This window comes from Nanorana parkeri, unplaced genomic scaffold (assembly GCF_000935625.1).
Source record: "Nanorana parkeri isolate BGI_ZX_2015 unplaced genomic scaffold, ASM93562v1 scaffold85, whole genome shotgun sequence".
Classification (NCBI taxonomy): Eukaryota; Metazoa; Chordata; class Amphibia; order Anura; family Dicroglossidae; genus Nanorana; species Nanorana parkeri.
Window position 1 is genome coordinate 553,912 of NW_017306353.1, and position 9,353 is coordinate 563,264.

Below are 9,353 nucleotides of genomic sequence, written 5' to 3' on the forward strand. Positions count from 1 at the left end.
TGAAAATTGTACAAAAATAATTTAGAAAAAAATGAAACAGGTGTGTAAATAAGCATCTAAAAAAAACCACCAAACAATTAAAACTTTTTATTCCTGGCTGCACGTCTTCCTGGTTCCAAGTCTTCCTAGCTGCACGTCTTCCTGGTTCCAAGTCTTCCTGGCTGCGCGTCTTCCTGGTTCCAAGTCTTCCTGGCTGCACGTCTTCCTTGCTGCGCGTCTTCCTTGCTGCGCGTCTTCCTAGTTCCAAGTCTTCCTTGCTGCGTGTCTTCCTGGTTCCAAGTCTTCCTAGCTGCACGTCTTCCTTGCTGCGCGTCTTCCTGGTTCCAAGTCTTCCTGGCTGCGCGTCTTCCTGGCTGCGCGTCTTCCTAGCTGCACGTCTTCCTGGTTGCGCGTCTTCCTGGCTGCACGTCTTCCTGGCTGCGCGTACCATGGAATTTGCTGGGCCCCTCCCACAGCTCTGCTGTCTGCACAGGCTATGTACAGCACAGTGATGATGTCACTGATACTTGTACAAGGTAATATCTGGGGTTGTGGGATTTATATCCTGTGTGGTTATTGAGAAGTATATTTGAAATGCAGCTTTTTATGGGCGGAGTTCAGCTTTAAAAAAAAAAAAGTGCAGGGACGTCTTTGGTGTCATGTGTTGGGCGGCCCATTGGATTGAACCCCCTTTCCCATGCGTGCCTGTGCGTGTGTGTATGCATGTTCATGTGAGGTTGCCCTATACACAACGCACCAAAAACTAGCCTGCACGAGAGTACACGGAGCTGGGACCAGCAGGCAGATCAGAGGGAAGTCAGAACTAATCTGCATCCTTGTTTCAGGTAATTGAAGCCATGGGATCAGCATGACAGCCAGACACTTGGTATTATCAGAATGTCCTAACAACCTCTATAGTTTTCCCATTGTGGGCCCTTCAGACCTTTACGGCCAATTGCAGTGTGTTACCCCACGCATGTCGACTGCTATATCATCTCTATGGGCTGCCCATGGCCAGCAATGCCCCATACTGACCTGCAGCCAATCACAACACACGATACTGCTGGGAACATGCTTGTCCTTGCGTTGGGATTGTGTTCAACAAAGCAGCCCAGCGCAAGTGGTGTAAACTATTCCTCACAGCTGAATTCCAAAGAGCTGCACACAAAGGAAATCCACAGAAGGGGGATGGTGTATCTGCACTTCTGTCCGCACAGTCCTGAGATTTACACAGCTCTGCCACACAGCACACTCCTTCTCGGCAGCACAGCAGGCCTGATCTATACGTGTAGTCTGCTCCCCACCCCCACCCTGTGACTGGACAGTGAAAGATAAAGCAGCACATTAATAATCTCTGACACTCTGCTCTCTGCTGCTATCAGTGTGCTCTTTGCATGCCTGACTAGCTCCATGTGCTGCTTCTCCACTCTTTGAGTGCAGCAGTGCCCAGTCTTTATTCCAGGAGGGGCAGAGACAAGACCAGTCACCCTGCACAGAGAGAGAGAGAACAGCAGTGACCGGTCTTTATTACAGGAGGGGGTGGAGACAAGACCAGTCACGAGAGAGAGAGATAGATATATATGACCGGTCCTTATTACCGGAAGCTCCTGCAGAGAGTTGAAACACACCAAGGGCTTCATGCATAAAACCAGAGCCCCTAGGTGGCGCTGACGAGTATACAAATGTCTTATACTCATCAGCGCCATCTAGTGGCACTAGTGGAATTTTGTATACATGAAGCCCTTAGATTCCAGAATACACATCTTGTATATTATTATTATTCAGGGCTCATATAGCGCCAGCAGTTTGCACAGCAAGTACAATAGCATACAAAAGGAAGGATTAGAGGACGCTGCCCATGAGAGCTTACAATCTACAAGGAGGGGGGGTGTACTCAGAGAACACTCGCTCACCCCGGAGTTCTGCTTTAAAACACCACCACCAATATAATATTTTCTATTTCAGAATTGGACTTCAAAGCGATCTTTGTTGAAGGCAAAACCTTCCGTTCAGCATCGCGATCTGCCCCAGCGAGGGACTCCCAGCTATGGGAACGCTGTGAAATGGCAGCTAATCTCCCGTATTGGTTCCGCTGTGCTGCGCAGCCGCGTCTCTTTCTGAAGTCATGACAGATCTGAGATTTGTGTGTCATTCCAGACATCGCCGATATTCACATGCATCAAATTTATGTTGCGTGCAGTCCGCGGGCGCAGCGAGGTCCATCTGCTCTCCCAACGCAGGCCTGGCGACCCCATGTTCGCGAACAATAGCGCTCTCTTCTCCATTTTCCACGTCTTGCCAATTATACGGAACGTTTATAGAACTATTACCGGGACAAAAACCCAGCTGTGGCCTGACATGAATATTTGGCGTAGACCCCGAGGGGGTGTTAGGGGGGAGGATGGAGATGATGTGTTGTCTCAGGACTCACACACGTGTCCTATAGAGCATTGAGATGTGAGCGAGGAGGCCCAGACCCAACCAGGGAATTGGAGGTCAGGGGTCAGCCTGAAATGGACAAATATCCAACCTTTTCATGAGACGAGCCGCTGGGGAGAACAATGGGACGGCCATTGATTGATGAGCGCCCCGTCTGGGAAGAGCGCATTGGTTTCAATAATGATCACATGTTTTATCCTTGTTTGCCATCAATGGGGATGCTGGGCGTTCATCGGGAATATGAATGATAGATCTGGCTTTGTGCTGGAGAAAGATTCGCCCTGCATTAAACCGCACAATAGTGACCCGTTCAAAGACCGCACTGGCCCTAGAAACCTCTTCAGTTCTTTCTCTTTTTGGTCTGATGCATAAACCTTTATAAAAATGTATATTTAAAGCTCAACTCCGGGCAAAAAAATAAACCCTAATCCATTTCTCAGTAGTCACAAAGGATATAAATCCACTTTGTTTGCACCAAATGCCCTTGTAAATCTAGATATGATCTTGTAAAAGGAGCAGTGACATCACCATTGTGCTGTACATGAGCAGAAGCTGTGGGAGGGGCCCATCAGGCTCCACCCACTACAAGGTGCCTGCAAAAAATCTAAAGAAGGGGGCTGAGACAAGACTAGTCTCCCTGCACAAGGAGAGAGAGCAGCAGTGACTGGTCTTTATTACAGGGGGGGCGGAGACAAGACCAATCACCCTGCACTAGGAGACAGAGGAGCAGTGAGCGGTCTTTATTACAGGAGGGGGCGGAGACAAGACCAATCACCCTGCACTAGGAGACAGAGGAGCAGTGAGCGGTCTTTATTACAGGAGGGGCGGAGACAAGACCAGTCCCCCAGCACTAGGAGAGAGAGGAGCAGTGACTGGTCTGTATTACAGGAGGGGGCGGAGAGAAGACCAGTCACCCTGCACAAGGAGAGAGAGCAGCAGTGAGCGGTCTTTATTACAGGAGGGGGCGGAGACAAGACCAAGCTCACCAAGATTCAATGAGGAATACACAGGACTCTTGTATGAGGACAATGTCTGCTTATCCGGGAGTTCAGCTTTAAAGAAAACTGATCATATGAAAGTTAACATTACTAGTTGCATGGCTGTCATCCTATCCTCTGGCTTCAGTACTGACCTGGAACAAATATGCAGATCAGGCATTCCGACTTCACTTGCTGCATGCTTAATACAGATCAACAACTCAGGAAACGTCACAGGCGGAGACAGCATTGGAGCAAGTGTTTTCAGGTCAGCAGTGGCTGTACCTGTACGTCTCTCATGGCAGATAACTGAAATTTTACTTCCAAAATATCCAGGTCCACCAAGTGAGCGACACTTCTTCTTCTTTACATGAACTTTGAAATCTGTCATCACATGTCCATATGAGTGTAAACTTTGCTTTCCATTCAGCCTGTTTGAGGTCTTCACCATAACTGCAGACAAGGAGTGAAAATCTGTTCCACCGGCATGTTCCTTAATTGCGTGCCATAGGTTCCTCTTGTGTCTATTAGACAGGAAGTGAGGAGAAATCTCCCCAATGGGACATAGATGGCAAGATGAAGACGGACAGCCAAGCAGCTAGCATTTTCAGAAGCTCGGCACCCTCCATATAAGTACCGGTGTCTTGGATCATAGCTATGTTTACACCTGTTACCCCTTAGACTAGGTTCACACCTAGGTGACACCTCACCGCGCGGCAATTGTACACGATCCCATATGGATTGCCGCGCAGTCAGGAGGTCGCCAAGGTGTGAACCAATCGCGCTGTGGGTGCCATTATTTTCTAATCACAGCGGGCGGATCGCACGGTTTCCCACTGCGATTCCGCCCGTGCTTCCGAACACGATCGCAGCTATAACAGCCGCGCGTCATGTATCGCAAAAGAGGTACATCTACCCTTTTCCTGCGATTGCCGCACGGATGTCACCCCATTGAAATCAATGGGGCCGCGCGGCAATCGCTGCCTGCATTGTGCAGTGACGCGCATCCCGGGTGTCGTGCAGGTGTGAATCTAGCCTTAAGGATCTGATAATAGAGCCACAGGAGCATCACAAGTCAGCCCGGCACACAAGAAGTCACACGTCTCTGGTAGTGAGGGATTCTCATTTATTCAGAAAATAAAATATCGGGATTTCACAGTTGCTGATTTTAGCCCTATACCATCCATGGAATGCAAGTTCAAATCAGAACAGCAGAACACAAATGAGATGTAAAATGTTTTCACCGCCTTGGCTCACGCCTCCTATCCACATATCAGACAGTCCTACTGAAGACTAAACTACAGGAATATCAAATGCATCTAAACCCAAAACCTCAAATGGAATATATTGCAGCTTACCCAGTCCTCAGATGTGGCGGCTGCATTAGATTTCCTTCATTATCACCTGGAAATCCTGTGATAACACGCTTCCTGCCCCTTGGTGGCTACTCTCTCTGACTGGCCTATACGAAACATGGTTGTCACCCAGCCTGGACTTCAAACAGCTCTTCCACAGGTAGTCACAAGGCGCAGGATTTCTGGCAAGATCAACAGGTACTTCCTGTACTTGCAGACATTGTTCTGAGCCTGAAAAATAAAAACGAATGCAGCCACCAGCTCTAGAGAGCAGACAGAATCTGGAGCAGGTGCCCTTAGGACCGTGACGGAATAATTTACTTCATGGGTCCTTAAGGGTTTATACTTCCGTCATGCACCAAATGAGAACGTACATATGCCTCACATCGCATCAAAGCCCTTTTTGGCCTTTACAAAGCGGTATATAATATGTGTTGGCGCAATAAATGAGAAAAAGATGGAAATTGCGGTTGAACACACACAGCAAAAATTGCTTTTGTCCTTAACTGAAATACAAGCATCAGAAGCTTGGTCCTAAGGGGCTAAAATGAAAGCTAGAAGCTGATTGGCTGCCATGCACAGCTGCTCCAGTTTTAATCAATGCCCCTCATGACATTTTTGTTGTTGGGCTTACACATCCTTTACGTATGACCAGACATTGCACTGTCATCCACCATGCAGCTGTTGTGGGACTACAGCTGACTTGGGATTTACACCTATGTTCAACCTTGACTAGACCCTCTCTGGATGATGTGCAGGTACAACTCCCAGCATCCTTAGGACGGGTCAATATACAACAACCAGAGGATAGTCTGTTATACAGATGAAATATGACAAAAAAAAGATAAAAACACCCAATTAGAATCCTTTCATAGTAAATGCAAAAATATTGAACACAATTGCTATGTGGTTGTAAGGAGCCCAGTGAGCAACAAGAGAAAAGTCATTCATGTTTATTGGGTGGTGGAGAGAATGTGGACATCAGCACATGGAAGGGAGAAGAGCAAGCAGCCGGTTCTAGGCACGGGCCATGCATCTACATTAGTGTTATCAAACCTGAGCGAGGCAAATGGTGGGGAGACACATGGCCAAATACTAAAGGAAGACCAAGCCGAGCAAATATCAAATGTAAAATGTGTGGAATGTGTATAAATCAGGGTGAGGTGTTCCAAAACTTGACCATGAATCGTGATAATCCATCAACCTCATCTGATCCGAGTTCATAAATAGGTAGCATCCCATAATAATCAGACACAATGACTCTACTAATCTGACTCCAGCAAAGTGAAATCTAATTGGTTCTGCACATAGAAATGAAGAAGTCTATGAAATAAGGCAGCATGTGTGAGAAGACATGAAGGTGAAGGGCAGTAACCAAGCTCCTCTAGGGCACTATGGCAGTGGATGGGCACAGGGTGGCTGTTTTATTGGAGGTACAGGAAATGGCAAAAATTTAAACGTCAAAGAATACAGAACTTTTTTTAATGTGGCTGTTGAAGAACTATATCATTGAATTCTATTTATCAGGCACTCTAGTGAAGATCTCAGGTCTGTCCAGGTCACGGTAATTATAAGAACCAAACATCATTCTCGTCCAGATGAGATGAAAGAGCAGCTGTTTGGTAAAAGTACAACAGCATGGCTACCACAACGATGGCTGTTGTAAGATTTAAGAAACATCAGCTAGGGGTAGCCATGAGGAGGACGTTGGTGGACCTCTTTGTTAGCTTGCTCCCTGAGGAAGACAGAGGTGACACTGCATTGCGCCCCGCATGGTGATGGGTTATTTCAGACCAGTTGGGATGCAGTGCTGGCACAGCAGATAAGTGGATGGATTAGTCACATGGGGCACCCAGTAAATATAGCCTAAGGAGAACAGTGAGGAATATGGAAAGACAGCCAGGATCTTGGCAGAGAGATCTCACCACTGCAGTACCAAGAAAGTGTCAGACATCTAGACTCCACCTCTAGATCTGAAATAACACTTTTGGTGGACTCTTGTATCTCCTTCAGGGTAAGGCGATTACAGTATGGGAGCATGAAGCTACACTTCTTTACATTGTAAGCTGATGATCTGCTGGTGTGAAGGCAGTTTGCTCTCCTTACTGTTCCCTTTAGTATCTCTCATGGCCCCACCCCTGTGGAATATACACAAGACTTCACAGATGGAGCAGAATCACACCTGCAGAATAATGACAGTGCAGTTCCATGGGGCAGTGTAACTGTACACTCCATCTTGCTCTCCAGGACAATCATTGGCTTAGATGGTGTCATTCCTTAACATCAGTAAAAATGCCGATATCCAGAACAAGTGAAGCAGATCATTTCTACTTGTAAAACTGGAATGTTATGATGAAATGCTTGATATGCATCCACCTTCCAAACTGAGGCGGCAAGTAATGCACATGGCAGCAGATATCATACCTGGGATTGCAGGTAGGGTTGTATGTGTTAGCGATGCACAGATACCAGTATGTACTCGAGTACTCGCCCAAATGCTGCGATGCCTAGCCCGATACTTCCGGTATCGGGAAGCCGGGCAGCGTGTCATTACACACTGCCCAGCTTCCTGATTGGCCGGGAAGCCGGCTCCACGCTCTCGCGTCACTTGTGACCAGAAACATGGGGACGGCTTCCCTGCTAATCGGGAAGCCGGGTGGCGAGTCATTACATGCCGCCTGGCTTTCTTAATGGGACTCCCGGTATCGGTATTCGGTATCGGCGAGTACTGGAAAAAATATCGGCACTCGATACCGAAATACCGGTTTCGGTGCATACCTAATGTTAATCCTTCCATTCACACGGCTTTAGGTGCGAATTGGTGTCAATTCCCCAACGTAGAGATGGTAAAACGGTAATGGTGTTGAAGGCCCTACCCAAAGTTGATCATATGGTTGGATTGTAACGTGGACCGATAGGGAGAAACGTTGACGTCACGGCCACATCTAAAAACAATTTCACTGCATGTCCTGGGGGGGAAGGGAACTTTTTGGCAAAACCTGCGAGTACCGGGGAGTTTAGCTTTACATTCAGTGGGGGTTCATTTTTTTTTTATTACTCGGTAACTAATCTTGTTTTTATTTACAATGTAACAAATTCAAATGAACGTTTTAATGAGTCTGATACATTGTAAAGATACCAGTTCCAGGCTCGTCTCTCTCCTGTAGGAATTCTCGGCATTTCTTCCTCCTCTGGAGGTGGGATGGGCTCGGCATTTATAAGCCGCTTTCTCACCAAGTCTGGGATAATAGTACATTTTTACAACAGGTCCCTGTGTTCATGGGAGAGTATTGAGATGGTAATGGGCATGGTGCGTTCTCTATAGGGACGAGGAGTTCGAGCCGAGGGCTTAGTATTTAGCCCTGGGGGTACGGACAATAATGAGACCAATCATAATCAGATTCCTCTTCCACCGGGCTCAAACATTTAATGGCTTTATGAATACATATAGAATCTCCCCCCCCCGGCGGCTTTTGTGTCTATAGACCAATCATGGACCGGGGAAGACCCCAATAGAGTTGAAACGTGTATTTTCAGTGTTTCTACCAGAGCGGTGGAGGAGGGAGCAAGGAAGTGCCAGCTGTGCGGGGAGACTTTTTCGACAATTGGGTCCTGTGTCTGATGTTGTATGTGACAGTCTACTTGATTGTCTATTGAGGAACATTGATGGCCGTGTCAAAGCGGAAAACAGCCAAATACATATAAGGAAGCCGTTTTACCTGCCAAAGGTCCATCCAGTTCTGAGAGTTACTGTCTGGCAGGGCAGGAGACCTGATTTTTTCACAGCGGCAGTTAAATCATACATACAGGTCTTGTCCCTCCCCCCAACCTGTGATATGACCGCAAAAGATGAATTGGCACACTAATGAGTTCATCCCGTCACTCTGTTCTCTTCTCCTATCAGCATGTTTGTTAGCTCATGAGCCCACAGATTGGCTTTGTGCTGTTTCTTCTGCTCTCCTTCTGAGCTCTACTGTACAGGGACTGCAAGAAGCTGATACCAGATACAGATTTGTAGGTTCCCCTTTTATTGTCATAACTGACTCATAGACTAGCACAGTGTGAGCAGTGAAGCACAGCCAGTTTCCAGCAATATTAAGCAGGAAGCAGATCCTTAATATGTTATGAGCAGATATGGCTAATAGACATGTGCGATTCGTTTCGTTTAGTTTCAAATCAAAATTTGGACATTCTGACATCCGAATCTCCAATTCCCAATGCATCTAAATCTGAATTTCTGTTTCCAAACTTCGGATTCCATCCAAATTTCGTTCAAAAACTAAACTGAATCGGACATGTGACTTTTCTGGCCAATCAGATGTGTTTTTCGGATTAATGCATCCGAATGGGTCTGAATAAGAATTTTCGAATAGGAAAATTTGTGTTCAGTATATGCATATACTGTAAGACTAAAGCTGAGGCTCCTAGACCCAAATGGCATTCGGGATCCAAATTGCATTCGGGACCTCCCAAATGCCATTCAGGTCTGGGAGCCTCAGCTTTAGTAATATATGTATGTGGCTCCCAGACCAGAATGGCATTCGGGAGCTCCCCAATGCAATTCGGAAATTCAGATCCCGAATGCCATTCTGGTCTGGGAGCC